Raw genomic sequence first — 6,476 nt, 5'->3', positions numbered from 1 at the left:
TATATATATATACATATATAACAATATTTAGTATGCAAGCATATATTATAATATGTTTATTGATGTGTCCATAATATATGTATAAGAAAAAGAAGAATAGAACTTGTACAAGGGAGAAACTGCATGTAGTGTAGTAGCCCAGCACAGCTCTCAGGTGATGCCGTTCGCCCACGCCAGCACCTGGTTCCGGTCCCACAAATGACGCGACATCTCTCCAGGCACCTGATCTCATTCCCCGGGGGCGCTTAGTTTAATTTCTTTTTTGTTATGTTTTGTTTTGGTTTCCTTGCTTCTTGGAACACAGATCTTATCATTTTTAGGAAACGGACTAACATATATACTCCTCGTATCAGATCTCGCACATAAAAAAAACAAAAACATTATTTCAGCAAACACACACAAACATACACGCGAACACACACACGTACACAAACTGACACACATATATAATACAAACACACACACACACACACACACACACACATACACACACACACACACACATACAAATGGCACTGTATTTACAAAACATTTCAAAACAGAAAAAGCTGATGTTTTCGAATGTCCATCTGCGGGATCTGAATTTCGTTTTAGAGTCATCTGTTACTCACAGCATAAGAAAAGGGTGCGTGGTTTTCATACAGAGACGAAGAAACAGCCACCAGTATTTACACTGTAACTTTCCAAGAACTGACATGGGAATTATATTTCTGGGTTTGGAAATGAGGAAAATCTCATTAGCCTTAATTTGCACGTCGGGCCTTGGGCTCACTGAGTGCACCGGCAACAGAATGAATTTGGAAAAAGCCCCACAAAAACTGGTAATAGCCGTTTCTCCATATGGAGGGAATTCAGGGATTTATCACGTATAATTTTTGTTGCATAAATCTGTCACACTGTGGGAAACAATGAGCCCCTTCTGGTTACATATTTGAACAGGCCTATCCCCTAATGACCTTTCCCAGCCTGCTGTTATTATTTTTTAAAAATATCTTTTTTTATTTGTTTTATTCCGATTTTGAGTGAAAAAAGCCCATCCCATATTATTGCTACCAGCTATCCATGATTTACGTTTTACAAAACCCCCCAAAAAAGAAAAAAAAAGATAATTTGAACAAAAATAGAAAAAGAAACAAAGCTATTATCTTAGTCTTCTTCTTTCAGCATGAAAAAAAATGATGGCTTGAATACTTTTTTTGGGGGGGGGGGGGGGGGGGGGATATCGTTTCTTTGACAAGTCAAAAAGTTTGAAGAATCATCTATTAGGATTGAGTGCATTTACGTTTTTACGCTTTTGACATGTTGCAGAACTTTCCACAACGAACCATTGTAAGTTGTTTTAGGTTTTAAGATAATTAGCTGTTTTTTTGTCTTTTTGTTGATTTTCATTTTGAAGATCACAATGTTTTCATAATAAGACAAAAGGTTGCTCATACGAAAAACTGGAAGCGTTAAAAAAACAACAACCCAAGATTTCATACTAAGCCAGAACAAAGTGTGTCCAAAAAAATAACAATTGTCAAAATAGCCAACTGTCCTTTTCATCCTGCAGTCTGTAAATAGTTTTATAGATTTTGAGTTTAATGAGATTTGAAGAAATCGTTTTCAGGTCAACTAAACGTGTGTAGAAGGCAGCTAATCGCCTATCACCTTGTGGAATGTATTATCATCTGTGTGCAGTCCTGAGGTTGATTATTTTCTCCATTTCCTGCGTCTATTCTCTGGAAAGAATCTGACTGGTGTTAATTTATGCTAGGGGTAATAATGAAAAACTCCAAATGAAGATAAAGATGACTTGGCGGTACACGTCATACCTTTGGGAACTGCGTCGTATTCAGTGAAAGTGATTCATCCCGGATAATTCGTAAAACGTATTCCACATATTCATTCGAATTGTAGACGACTGTAAGAACTTCATCTGAAATCCCTAAGGGACGATAGAAAGTATTTCCAAAAAATTGCTTTTTGCAAAACAAGTTCTCGTGAGATAAATATAATTAGACACGACCTAATATCTAATGCTTAATGTTCCTCCAGAGACATTTCTGTTTTTTTAAGATTCTGGTTAGATCACACAACCCGAGCTGGGGTCCAAACGCTACGCGTATTTCGTATCATAATCTGTAAGTCAAGTGGGCGAGGGTTAAGCAGATCTTAAAATTCTAGTTAACACGCAGGGGCACTCTCGCAAAGCAATGTATTCCAATGTTGGGAGGTATATTATTATATTCTCTCATTCATTCAAATGACGCTGCGTGTATGAAAGTAATAAGAGGATCTATGTGTTCATAAAATTATGTGGAAACAGAATGATCTTCCTCTCTCAATGTCGAGACCAGAGCATATTTCTTTTGAAAAGCCGTCCCTTTTATCATATTTTACAAAACAGGCTGCCTTTCAAAAAGTCTTGATTCCTACAATCAACTTTCCATATTACTGATAAAGAATGCAATATGTGTATGAGCCGTGCAGCACTGTCTTGAGGAACAAAATGTACAACTTTTCTGTTTTAATCTTGCACATTAACACTTTCTGTTTCTAGCACCAACGCATCACTTACACATTTTACGCAATAAAACGACGTGTCGATAAAATGAGGGAGAAAAATAATCCAAAATACACAATCAATGTTAACATTTGCAAAGATCGAGGACATAATACCAAAACGAACAACGGATCCACAGATCGGGAACCAAAGGCAAGGGTGATTGAACAGTCAGAATGTGTGAATCAGTCACAATAAATGTGTGGAATCAGTAATCAAAAAGTCAAACTAAATTCATTTACCGTGCTTCGGTAGAAGATGACGAGGAAGTATTGTGACTACCATGGCTACCAGCGCTTCGGAACTTGGGCATCCTCAAAGAAATGACCAAGCCCACTACAGGTGCACCAAGAGCAACAGACTGCGTGCCACCAGGAGGTCCTGTGTGAGCTCATGACTCACTCACACCGTCTCCACTACCGGGTCAGCGCGGTGGGGTGTACTGTGGACTCCCTGTTTATTACCCTCGAGGCACCCCGGACAGGAACAAATGACGTAACGGACTTCAAGGTAAAGTAACGGGCATTATGATAGTGGTTTGACTGGGATGGGTTTTGGTATGCTCATGCAAGGTACACTCATGAGGTAGGATCATCTTGGCTTGTAAGCTCTCTCGTGTACCCGAGGAGGGTAATTAAAAGTTGAAAATGAACAGACAGTGTGTGTCTCATGGGCTTTCCTTTAGTTCAAGAATGTCACGGAAATGTAAGCCAGCGATGTTTGACGTAAAAGTGCAGGTCCATTTCTAAAACATGTTTTCCTTTATCTCAGTTTGACTACTCCCACACAATAGCTACTCTTTCTGTGCCATCCCACTCTTCTCTCTCTCTCTCTCTCGTCTCTCTCTCTCTCTCTCTCTCTCTCTATCTGTCTCTCTCTCTCTCACTCACTCTCTCTCTCTCTCACTCTCTCACTCACTCTACCTCTCTATCTTTCTCACATTTTGAAGTACATAATATATACATGGGGGGGGGGGGAGACACACACCCAGTCAGCAGAAAGATCAGTAATTAAAAGTTAGGAGCAGCAAAACACTGCAACAAGCTAAGATCCACTGTCCCAGAATCTGTCGACATCCTGACTGTTCTATTGAAATGTCGTATAATAAGTACCTTGCTATCAGAGTTGTAATGGAAAAGTCCTGTTAATGCTCCTAACTTCTCGCTGTAATCTTTCTTTGTGACGGTCTTAATCTTCAACCCCTCGCCCCTCCAGTCCCCCCTAGGTACACAGTATCAGATAATATTCTCATTAAAAACATTTTGTAGTGAGTAGAAAGCATTGCAATATAACTCATGGAAAAAAAAATCTACAATCTTACCACTAAAACTCTATGCACTCGGTTCTCTAGACAAGCGTTTTGTTCTTCTTGGGGACAAATTTGCCCCATTTAATTTGATTTCGTCACCCCGAACTATATTCTACGACAAATCCTCAACAATTTGGATTCGCTAGACCACAGAAGAATCGCAACTGCTGGGCCAGTTATAGAACTGAGTACAAGATTTAATTGAAGCTACCAAATTCGATATTGCGCCTGTCCATTAATTCTGTTTCCATTCTCCCCGCTTTCCTCATCAATATCCTCCAAGGTTCCTGTCAAGATTTCTTTCTTCCCGCGGCTCCCACGTCACACTCTCTGTGTCCCCTCTGTCTTCTCACTGTCTTACAATCCGTCTTTGCGAAGCTCTGCCTAGGCTGCTTGTCTTTGCAAACATTCGAATGAAAACGTGTGGTCTTGACTTAGCTCTTTCCCCTGATATGAAATAGAGATACGTCCTTCTTATGTGTCAATAGTGACGAACAATTCTTATACCCACACTGGCCAAGCAGAGTGGTGAAAAGGCAGTGTACTGGGTAATACCAGGGATAGCTTTTGTTGGTTGGAGGAGGGAGGGAGGAGTTTTGTGTGTGTTTGAGATTTACGAGTTGTGGCGACACCTTTCGAACAATCATAGACTCATAGACACTCCATTCAGGGTATCTGATCATCTTTCAATATGGGCAAATATCAACATTTTCGTCTTCGTCATGTTAGTAGTAATTCCGCCAAGTGCTGTTGTCTTTAAAGCGAACTTACTTTACTAGCATTTCATCTTATATCTAAAAGTTGGGCACAAAGCTGTCATTGTTTTGTTTTTAGCAGCCATAAATATGTGTGCGTAATGTAAGGTTACCATGAGATCGGCACGCAATTTGACATGCTGTGAATACCAAAAAATTCGAGTTTTCCTGATCAAATTCACAAAAAAATTGGGCTAATTTTTATCGGAATTTTGTCAAGAAAATTAACTACAGAATCGACACGCTATCTTTTCAATAAAATAAAAGAACAGCGCAGTAGCGCACCGGTCAGTTGTGTCAATTACGTCATTGATATCTTCAGGAGACAATAACGGCTCTACTGGGGTCCTCTACAGAGGTGGTAAGGGTTATGATGAGAAGCGACCCAAGGCTCATACAAAATGTAAGCCAATTAGTAGAGACGAGTGCGTGGGATCTGGAGAGATAAAATAGTAATGCCAAGGCAACATTAACCGGCTTGAGGCGTTGATAATGGCACGAAAAGGAAATGGCAGAGGGCCCCCCATGGTGCAGGGTGTGGGTGAGTTCTTAGTGTTGGGTGCTCCGAGAGTCGTCTTCGAACTGGATTTGATTTTCCTTCTTGTCCCCCTTGCCAAAGTACAACCAAACACTGAACTTTTCTCGAAACACAAAGTACCCGATTGAGAAAAAACAATACCATAGACACGGGACTTCTCTTTTTCTTGTATCTCTTTCTCTGAATCTCTCTGCTTTTGTCTCGCCCTCTTTATCTCTTCCTATTTCTCCCTGTCTCTGTTTATTTCTCTCTGTCTCTCTGTCTCTTTATCTCTCAGTATCTGTCTGTCTTTACTTATCTCTTTCTCTCCCCCAATGCCTCCCTCTGTCTCTCTCGGTATGTCCACCCTGTCGACCTCAATTTTAACTTACTCACCCAAGTGCACCTCTCACGGGGGATAAACAACGTCTATTTCCGTCTCTCTATTCAAAAGCTCATCTAGTCATGAAAAGATTCTAAATGAGAATTATGATTTTTGATCTTTTTCATTTATTTGTGAGAATAATACACATCTAATGCTAGATATTTTTGAACGGTTAAACGTTGAAGCTTTGAAATGGCAGGGCCAATTGTGATCGTCGCTCATAAATTGAATTTCGGCTCTGAATACCCCATCTGATTATCGAAAATGTCAAAAATGACTGGACGAGGGAGAGCAATAAATCGATATATTATATTATATTAAACACGTATTATAGAGAAGACATCCAGTGATGTGTGTGGCGGATTGGGAAGGGGGAAGGAGGCTGCGTGTGTGAGTGTGCGTTCCTTTATGTTTTTTTTGTGTTTGAGAGAGGAGTGCATAGAGAGACATTGAGAGAAAGAGATCAGGGGAGTGTTAGAGAGAAAAAGAGGGAAAGAGAGAAGGAGAAATGGTGTATATGTGTATGAGCGAAATGTGTGGGGGGGGGGGGTAGAGAGAGAAAGAGAGAGAGAAAGAGAGAGGGGGAGAAGAGAGAAGAAAAGAGGAGTAGGGAGAAATGGGGAGGTAGGGGGACGATAGATAGTAAAAACGCAAGGAATATGAGTGAGAGACTTGTCAAAGAAGAGTCCTCTGTAATATCTCTATCTCGTTCTTAAAGTACACGAGCAAGAGTGCATTGTGTGATCCAATTTTTTAAAAATATTTTTTTACAAACAATTGCTCATTTTGCTATACGAATGTAGATGCTAAAACCCTCCTTTGATATAAAGTTGTGTGTGTAAACATATATGCATATGCATATTATGATAGATAGATATAGGTAGATAGATAGATAGATAGATAGATAGACAGATAGATAGATAGATAGATAGATAGATAGATAGATAGATAGATAGATAGATAGA

The sequence above is a fragment of the Aplysia californica genome, unplaced genomic scaffold (assembly GCF_000002075.1).
Source record: "Aplysia californica isolate F4 #8 unplaced genomic scaffold, AplCal3.0 scaffold00074, whole genome shotgun sequence".
Lineage (NCBI taxonomy): Eukaryota > Metazoa > Mollusca > Gastropoda > Aplysiida > Aplysiidae > Aplysia > Aplysia californica.
The sequence above is the reverse complement of the archived record's forward strand: the minus strand, read 5'-3'. Positions refer to the sequence as shown.